Genomic DNA, 10,334 nt, shown 5'->3' with positions numbered 1-10,334 from the left:
GCAGGCCAGACAGAGAACGAAATTCTGGAGAATTTCGGACAATCCGATCGATCGGATAGTCCGATGTCAAATCGGATATTCCGTTATTTTTGAACCAAGAATTTCATCCTCTCACAGAGACTCAAGTTCCATTGAATTTCGGAGTCTCTGGATCATCGGATACTCCGATCACATCGGATAGTCTGATTTAAAACTCACTCAAAAGGAATAAAAAGCAATTCAAAACAGAGAGTGAAGTTCTGAGAAATTTCAGATAGTCCGACCTTATATCGGATAGTCCGATATTTTTTAGCCAACACTCAGACCCAAGACAGTGAGCAAAGTTCTGTGAAATTTCGGATAGTCTGAGCATCGGATAGTCTGATCAACATCGGATAGTCCGACAGACATAAAACAGGAACACTTCAAATAAATGATTTTGAGCACTAGTGTTCTACCAATTATATGCATGTGGCATCCCTCTTAATAGTACGTCATCCTAATACTCAAGAACACAAGATATACATGGATTAGAAGACAATTACCACAAAAGATGCCGCAATACTTATTGTGTTGACATCCAGTCCTTTTTCATCCTTGCATACATCTCAACAAAAAGCATTAGTTATCTTCTAATTGTGTTGTCATTAACACCAAAATAAATGAGGGATCCTAGATGCACTTTCAATCTCCCCCTTTTTGGTGATTGATGACAACACACTTAGAAGTAATAAAAGATTAGGATTTTGGTGGAGCTCCCCCTAAAGATATGCAAGAAATGAAATAGGAGAGCTCCCCCTCAATCTATGCACTAGATTAGAAATGACAATATAACCTCATGCATATGCCAACGACAAGATATTTCACACAATTGAGCATGGATAATAGATAATTGCACATAACAAGACACAAAAGCCCAAGATTCAACTAGCCATCACGAAAGGAGATAGATTAGAGATTTTTGTTGAAAGGTGGTTCTCCCCCTTTGGCATCAAGGCACCAAAAGGGAAAAAGAGGATCACTCATCCTCATCAGAATCCTCGCCCTCCTCACTTGACTCCTCAGTATAGTCACCTTCCTCCTCCTCTTCTTCTTCCTCCATAGGAGCCTTGCCACGATCCGCATGAGAGGAGCTTGCCTCAGCTGCAAAAGGGTCCTCAATCACATCCTCCCCACTGTCTTCAACCTCAGAACCATCAGGAGAACACGGCAAATGGGCGTTGCGAAGGAGGTTCTTGAGCCGTCGAGTGTCCTTCTTCCTTGCTCTGCGTTCCTTGGCTTGCCGAACTGAGATGGTCTTGCATAAGTTGAAGATGGACTTGAAGAACCTCAAGGACGAGTTGGAGTCCGGCTTGGTGACGGTAGCGGAGGGACCGGCACGAGAAGAAGCACGAGTGGTTCGTCCAGCTGGCACAGCAGCAGCCTTGATGGGACGGACTTGGTAACCGGTATGTGCCACCTCCTTGTGAAACTTCTTCTCGGACACAATCTCAATCATCTCCATAATGTAAGGCCCATAGCCAAGTCCTCGCTTAGGCATCATAGAGATAAGCCGGATTTCTTCAAAGATGAAGTCAAAGGCGTCAAAGAGCTGTGGGTGAGCCTTCATCTTGTAAAGCAAATTTCTTGTATAGGCAAGGACGTTGCTAGCATCACCTTCCTTGGCATTAAGAGTTTTGCGCAAGAGCTTATTGAGATAGGCATAGAAGGGAAGGAGACCTTTGATGGTGCCTAACTCATAGTCCACATCTTGATACAAGAAGTGAAGAGAATTTGTGTCCATGGGCTTCTCATCATGAATCTTGACACGATTGGTGCGAGAGCGAGCCAGAAACCCCAAAATGGCAGCAAACTTGGCATATGACACTGAGTATATGATGCCATCTGTCATCCAATGAATAGTCTTTTCTTTGTTGGGCTCAAAGTAAACTGTGGCATAGAATTGTGCGATGATTTCTTTGCACCATGAGTTCCTTCAAGTTTTGCCGAGCACAAGCTTCAATGACTTCATCAATAATTGGATCATGTAACTCCTCCATATACTTCCAATCAACCCACTGCATAAGAATAGCCCCCTTCTTAGGTGCAATCACTGTCTCATAGTAATCCTGCTGAAAAAGGTTCCAAAACCGAGGATCGGTGGACAACTGTTGAAATTTGTAGGGATCTTTCTTACGCTCTTTCTCCACTTCAGTCCACTTGCGGTTCCACCTTACGACTCTCCGACGATAATTAGGATCTCTAGAGGGAGCAGTGATAAAGAAAGGCCCTTCTTCCTGAGCGGCTTGCTGAGCGGCAATGTCCTCTTCTAACTGAATCTCTTCCTCAAAGGATGGTGCATGAGAACCACTACTGTGACCCGGCTCAGAAGAATCCGTAGGATTGCCTCTCCTTACTTTGCTAGCAGGTGCACTTGATCCTTCTCCACTGACTCGGCTGCGGCGAGGAGGAAGAGGAGCACCACGCTCCACATTAGCCACTTGAGCTGCTTGGTCAGAGGCTTGAGCTTGCGCGTCAATGGCATCTTTGCGGGATTCGGACATACGCCGTATAGCATGACGAGCCTTGGAAGAGGGAGAGCGACCTCGAGAACTCATTGACCCACGGCGAGAGTAAACTTGATTCTTGAACTGACCCTTGATCATGAGGATACACTGATTTAGAATAGAGGATAAAGATTAAGAAGAAGTGGAAGAAGAATACTTAAATGTGAAGCAAGGAGAAATTTGGACTGGGCCAAAAGAAGGTTGGATAGTCTGATTTGATGTCGGACTATCCGATGTACATCGGACTATCCGGCGGCATATCAGACAATCCGACGACCTTTTGCCCTAGACCAACAAATCTCGATTCACACAAAAAATATCCATTGGAATCAAAGGATCTTCTAGGTACTAGATCTAGGCACTAAAACAAGAAGATTCACCGAAGGAAATCTTGAAATAATACATCATGAGGGAGATCGAGGAAAAACAAGGAAATACCTCAAGAACCACCAAGAGAATCACTGGGGAACCAGTGATTTGGAAGGAGTTGAGGGAGGGAAACCACCCTAAAGCGAAGGAATAGCAATCGGAGACTCCAAAACGAAGATTTTTGGTGGCCTAGAACTAGGGTTTGGAGTGGAGAAGAGGGGTGGAGAGAGAAACGACTGAGACAAATGACTGAAGGGGTAAGAAAGAGTTACCCCGGGGAGGTTAAGTCCCCTTGCCCTTGGCCCCACGTCGGATAGTCCGATTTGAAATCAGACTGTCCGATTGTGGTCGGATAGTCTGACTTGATGTCAGACAGTCCGACATCCTTTGTGGCAGAGACAATAAAGGATGGATCAAGGAAGAATTTTTCAACAACATTTTGATAGGATGAACTCGATGGCTAGACTATTACTTGGACAAATGCAGCAAAAGAAAGAAAAACTAGGCACCCTCGAGAGAGGGAATGTACGAATCTATAGCAAATTGTGCAAGGACCAAGATTCATTAGAGAATGAGATCCCCGTACACATAGATTCAAGTTATCCACATAGATTATGACTAGTGTTTATTCATGAATTGAATGTTCACTTTGTCATGATGTGTCAAGCAAACCTATTCTAGTAAATGAAAAACAAATGCATGCAAAAGATCAAGCCACATTCCGAGAATCCAAGATGTTTTAGCTCACTTCTCAACTCACAAAACCTAGCTTCATCTAGAGGCTTGGTGAAGATATCCGCCAATTGTTTGTCGGTTCTTACATGTTGGATGTCTATGTCGCCTCTTGTGGAATGGTCTCTCAGGAAATGGTGGCGAATATCTATATGTTTGGTTCGGGAATGTTGGACGGGGTTATTGGCTAACTTAATGGCGCTCTCATCGTCACATAAGAGTGGGATTTTGGACACATTTAGGCCATAGTCTCTCAAAGTTTGCTTCATCCAAAGAAGTTGAGCACAACAACTCCCTGCCGAAACGTATTCCGCTTCGGCGGTGGATAGGGCGACGGAGTTTTGCTTCTTGGAAGACCAAGAAACAAGGGACCTACCCAAGAATCGGCAAGTACCCGATGTGCTTTTCCTATCCACTTTGAACCCGGCATAATCCGCATCGGCATAACCAATGAGATCAAACCTCGCTCCCTTAGGATACCAAAGACCAAGATTAGGTGTGTGCACTAAATATCTAAGAATTCTCTTCACGGCCACAAGGTGACACTCCTTTGGAGTGGCTTGAAATCTTGCACACATGCACACACTAAGCATAATATCGGGCCTAGATGCACAAAGGTAAAGAAGTGAGCCAATGATGGAACGGTATACCTTTTGGTCGACGTCTTTACCTTGCTCATTGAGGTCGAGGTGGCCATTTGATGGCATGGGAGTGTGGATTGGCTTCGCATTCTCCATTCCAAATTTCTTGAGCATGTCCTTCAAATACTTTGTTTGGCAAATGAAGATTCCTTCCTTGAGTTGCTTGATTTGAAGGCCGAGGAAGAACTTTAATTCACCCATCATGGACATCTCAAAACGTTTGGTCATCATCCTACTAAACTCTTCACTAAAAGACTTGTTAGTAGAACCAAATATGATGTCATCGACATATATTTGGCACACAAAAATATCATTATCATGCCTTTTAGTAAAAAGAGTTGAATCGGCTTTCCCAATCTCAAAGCCGTTTTTCACAAGAAAATTGCGAAGACACTCATACCAAGCTCTAGGGGCTTGCTTAAGCCCGTAGAGTGCCTTGTGAAGCTTGTATACGTGGTTGGGATATTTTGGATCCTCGAAGCCCGGTGGTTGCTCCACGTATACCAACTCGTTGATAGGCCTATTGAGGAAGGCGCTTTTGACATCCATTTGATATAGCTTAAAATTGAGGTTAGTAGCAAAAGCAAGCAATATGCGAATTGACTCAAGTCTAGCTACTGGCGCAAAAGTTTCACCGAAATCTAATCCTTCGATTTGGGTGAACCCTTGCGCCACTAACCTCGCCTTGTTCCTTATCACGACCCCGGCCTCATCTTGCTTATTGCGGAAGATCCACTTTGTGCCAATCACATTTTGCCGAGGTCGCTCCGCCAAAGTCCATACTTCATTCCGGGTGAAATTGTTCAACTCCTCTTGCATCGCCATCACCCAATCCAGATCATTAAGAGCTTCTTCCACCCTTAGAGGTTCAATAGAAGATACAAACGAGTAATGCTCACAAAAATTTGCAATACGAGAACGAGTGGATACTCCCTTGTTGATGTCTCCTAAGATGTTGTCGGTGGGGTGATCTCGTTGGATACTTTGGTGGATTCTTGGGTGAGCTAGATTTATCGGAGAGGGTGGCACTTGCTCGCCTTCTTCACCTTGATCCAAGCTTGAAGTGGAGGGATTGTCGGCTTGGGTTGATGTAGGTGGCTCCACTTGTGTTGAGGAAGAGGCCCCTTGTTGTGGCTCCCTAGGACGCACGTCTCCAAGAGCCAATCTTTTGATTGCTTCGCTAGGGTCCTCCTCTTCACCTAACACATGTGAGTCAACTTGCTCTACTTGAGAGTCGTTAGTTTCGTCAAATGTCACATCACGAGCGATCTCAACAATACCGGAGGTTTGGTTGAAAACGCGGTATGCGTATTCATTTGACCCATACCCAAGCAAGAACCCCTCATCAACTTTAGGAGCAAACTTTGAGGATCTAGCCTTCTTATTAAGAATGTAGCACTTACTACCGAAAACACGAAAGTAAGAGACATTTGGTTTGTTACCAGTAAGAAGCTCATAGGGAGTCTTCTTAAGAAGGCGGTGAAGATAGAGGCGGTTGATGGCGTGGCATGGGGGTGTTGACGGCTTCGGCCCAAAAACGGTCCGATGTCTTGTACTCATCCAACATGGTCCTCGCCATCTCAATGAGAGTCTTATTCTTCCTCTCGGCTACTCCATTTTGTTGAGGTGAATATGGAGCCAAGAACTCGTGCTTAATGCCTTCTTCATCAAGGAAACTCTCGATGCACGTGTTCTTGAACTCCTTGCCGTTGTCGCTTCGAATGTTCTTGATCTTGAGGTTGAACTCGTTTTGGGCTCTTTTTGCAAACTTCTTGAAGATTGCTTGTGCCTCACTCTTGTCATGCAAAAAGAACACCCACGTGAAGCGTGAAAAATCATCAACAATAACGAGACCATATTTGTTACCTCCAATGCTTAGATAAGCAATTGGCCCGAAGAGGTCCATGTGTAGAAGTTCCAACGGTCTTGTAGTTGTCATTACGTTCTTGACCGGGTGATGAGCTCCAATTTGTTTCCCGGCTTGACATGCGCTACACACCCTATCTTTCTCAAAAAGTACATTTGTTAGACCAAGGATGTGATCGTGCTTTAGAAGCTTGTGAAGATTCCTCATACCAACATGGGCTAGCCTCCGATGCCAAAGCCACTCCATGTCGGACTTAGCCACTAAGCATGTCTCATGTTTGGCTTTTGTTGAGGAAAAATCCACAAGATAAAGCTTTACCTTGAGAACACCCTTAAAGACTATCGAGGAGTCATCCCTTCTAAATACGGTCACATCAACATCGGTAAAAAGACAATTGTAGCCCATGGAACACAATTGAGAAACGGACAAGAGATTATAGTTTAGAGATTTTACCAAGAGGACGTTAGAAATGGAAAGGTCATTGGAGATTGCAATCTTACCCAATCCCATTACTTTTCCCTTTCCATCGTCCCCGAAGACTATGTTCTCTTGCGAAGAGCCATTAGGATCAAGGGAGCAAAACATTGATTCTTCTCCGGTCATGTGATTTGTGCATCCACTATCGATCACCCAACTTCTTCCACCGGAGAGATATTCCTACAAGAGATCAATTTCTAGTTTTAGGTACCCACACTTGCTTGGGTCCTCTCATGTTATTGACAAGTGCCTTAGGCACCCAAAGAACTCTCTTGATGGAAATAATTTTTGCCCCTTAGTCCTACATACTTAGCAACAACACGACCACTAGCATTCTTCCTAAGAACATAAGATGCATCAAAAGAACAATGTGAAGCAGAATCATTAGGAAGGATACTTTTGGCCTTAACAAAATTGCTAAGACCTTGGGGCCTCTTGATCATCATACTCTTGTCCACCTTTCCTTTTGGTGGAGGAACATACCCAAGACCCTCATGGTTGAAGTTGTCCCTTTGATAGCCTAGGTACTCCTTTAGGGCCTTACTACCCATATGGCACTTAAGTAGGCCATTGTGAAGGAGTCCCATAAGCTTCTCATTTTGCTTTTGCAAAGCACTCAAAAAAATAGAGTTAGTAGCACAAGCTTCAATATCAATATCTTTACATCTCACACATGATTCATTGCTTGGGACAATTTTGGAACAAGACGGCTCGCTAGGGAGAGAGACACTATTCTTTAAGGTTTCGAACTTCTCTTCAAGAGAGAGGTATGCTTTGTCCAAGCCATCCACTCTCTCTTGAAGTTGAGCGTTCGCCACCTCAAGATTAGCATGAGACTCTTTGGTTTGCTTGTAAAGCCGTGCCAAAGCCTCATTTTTCTCTCTCTCCTTAGCAAGCTCACTCTTGAGTTCATGAGATCGCTCTTTCTCACGAATGAGCAAAGCCTCTTGCCTCTCAAGAGTTGCATATTGGTCCTCGATTCTCCCAAGCAACTCACTCAAGTGTGGTAGAGATTTCTTAGTTATGGACTTGAACAATTCGTCATCCATAACCTCATCCTCAACCTCATCCTCCTCATCACTAACAAGATCAACATTAAATGATTTGGGAGGAGAAGGTACCTTAGGCTCCTTTGCCATGAGGCAAATGGGAGCATCCTCATCACTTGAGTAGTCGAAGAGTCTCGGCGGTGATGAAGGCTTGACGTCGAATGTGGCGACTCCTTCTTCATCACTTGAGCTTGACTCGGAGTCGGAGCCGAAAATCATCCCAAGGTGAGCTTGGCCATAATGTTCCCGCTTGCTATGCTTATACTTCTCCTTCTTCTCATCCTTCTTCTCACCCTTCTTCTTATCTTCCTTGATGTGGGAACCATCCTTGAGGTGAGGGCAATCCGCAATGAAGTGCCCGGGCTCTTTGCACACGTAGCACACTCTTGCGGAATGTCTTCCACTTGACTTGTTGAAGTGATGCTTGGAAGAATTTCCCTTGAAGAAGCCGCTTCGCCTCATGAACTTGCCAAACTTCTTGACGAAGAGAACCATTTCTTCATCATCGATCTCCTCCTTACTCTTGCTCTTGTGGCTCTCTTCTTCTTCCTCCTTTGCCTTCAATGCCAAGTCTTCCTTCTTGATGCTTGTCGTTGAGCTTTGGTTGATGTATTGGATGACCTCCTTGGACTCTTGCACAAGCATGTAATGGGCAAGAATGCGTCCGAGCAAATCATGAGGTGTGAGAGTCTTGTAGTCCGGACGCTCACGAATGATGGTAACCAAGGTAGAGTTCCTTGGAGTGATTGCTCGAACCATCTTCTTAACCACAATCTCATCGGTCATGTCCTTGGAGCCAAGTCCCTTGATCTCATTGACGATCTTGCTCAACCGGTCATACATGTCACTTGGGCTCTCACCATCCAACATCACAAATCTCTCAAATTGCCCCTTGAGGATCTCCACCTTGGACTCACGAACACTATCCGTGCCTTCATGCAAGTTCCGAAGCGTGTCCCAAATCACTTTGGCACTCTCAATGTCATCCACACGGTTGAACTCACTTCCACTCAAGGCACTAAGTATTGCATTGGCAGCTTGAGCGTTCTTGTGCTCATTCTCGTCGTCCTCCTTGGTGGGATCTTCGGGATTCTGCAAAACATAGCCTTTTTCGACTATTCTCCAAATAGATGGGTTAATAGACTTCAAATGCATCTTCATCTTATGCTTCCAAGCGGCATAGTCCGTACCATTAAAGTACGGAGCTTTGCCGCTATAGGTACTCACATAAGATGTGGATGTAGTTGGATAGTCATAAGGAAACGTAGCTCCCTTATCACCATCTTTGCCTTCCCCCGTGTGGCCCGACATGATCGCTCCAAGCGGTTAAGCCTAATTAGGAGATTAGGCTCTAATACCAATTGAAAGGGTCAATTAGGCCTAGAGGGGGGGTGAATAGGATAATTTAAAACTTTATGCGGAAGCTAAAAGTGAGTTAGGGTCGGAAAGTCTGATCCACAGTCAGACTATCCGAAAATATCAGATAGTCTGATGTTGGATCAGACTGTCTGATCCACTAAAAGAACACTACAAGAAGATCTAGTGCACAAACAAGAGTATGGCGCAAACAGCGACTAGATCTATAGCGGCACAAAAGCAAAGCTAAATAATGGGAGAAGAGATATCACCAACAATGAAGTTCACCGAGTTGTTCCCGGAGTTCAAATCCTTGAGGGGATTCTACTCTCCGTTGAGGAGCTCACTAAGAGCCAGGCCTTTGCTAACCCTTTCCTCAAGAGGTTGCACTAAGCATTCCTCCTTCCACTAAGGGGTATCTCTTTCCTTGTGGAGGCGAGATCCGGCCTTCACAAACTTCTCCTGGCCAACCACACGTAGATCGGTGGCTCGGGAGTGACACCTAGCCGTCTAGGAGTCCTCAACCTCCAAGAGTAACAAACACCACACAACTCTTGGTCAACCCTAGTGCTCAAGATCGAGTGAAACACACACTAGGCCCTCAAACCCCAAATCCACAACCACCAAGATCCACCACACAAAGAACAAGGAGGGATTTGAGAGAGGGAGAAAGAGCTCAAAGATCCAAAGCACCTTAGCACCAAGCTCAACCCAAAGTGAATGAGAATGAAATGAGTTAGGTAACCCTAAAAAAGGGTTAGGTTGGGGGTATTTATAGAAGCCCCCAAAATGTGGCCGTTGGGAGAGAATCTTTTCATCCCACCTCGGAAAGTCCGAGGTGACATCGGATAGTCCGATGTTTTTGACCCCCAAGCAGGCCAGAGACAGAGAACGAAATTCTGGAGAATTTCGGACAATCTGATCGATCGGATAGTCCGATGTCATATCGGATATTCCGTTATTTTTGAACCAAGAATTTCATCCTCTCACAGAGACTCAAGTTCCATTGAATTTCGGAGTCTCTGGATCATCGGATACTCCGATCACATCGAATAGTCTGATTTAAAACTCACTCAAAAGGAATAAAAAGCAATTCAAAACAGAGAGTGAAGTTCTGAGAAATTTCAGATAGTCCGACGTATCGGATAGTCCGACCTTATATCGGATACTCCGATATTTTTTAGCCAACACTCAGACCCAAGACAGTGAGCAAAGTTCTGTGAAATTTCGGATAGTCTGAGCATCGGATAGTCTGATCAACATCGGATAGTCCGACAGACATAAAACAGGAACACTTCAAATAAATGATTTTGAGCAC

This window comes from Oryza glaberrima, chromosome 9 (assembly GCF_000147395.1).
Source record: "Oryza glaberrima chromosome 9, OglaRS2, whole genome shotgun sequence".
Lineage (NCBI taxonomy): Eukaryota > Viridiplantae > Streptophyta > Magnoliopsida > Poales > Poaceae > Oryza > Oryza glaberrima.
The sequence above is the reverse complement of the archived record's forward strand: the minus strand, read 5'-3'. Positions refer to the sequence as shown.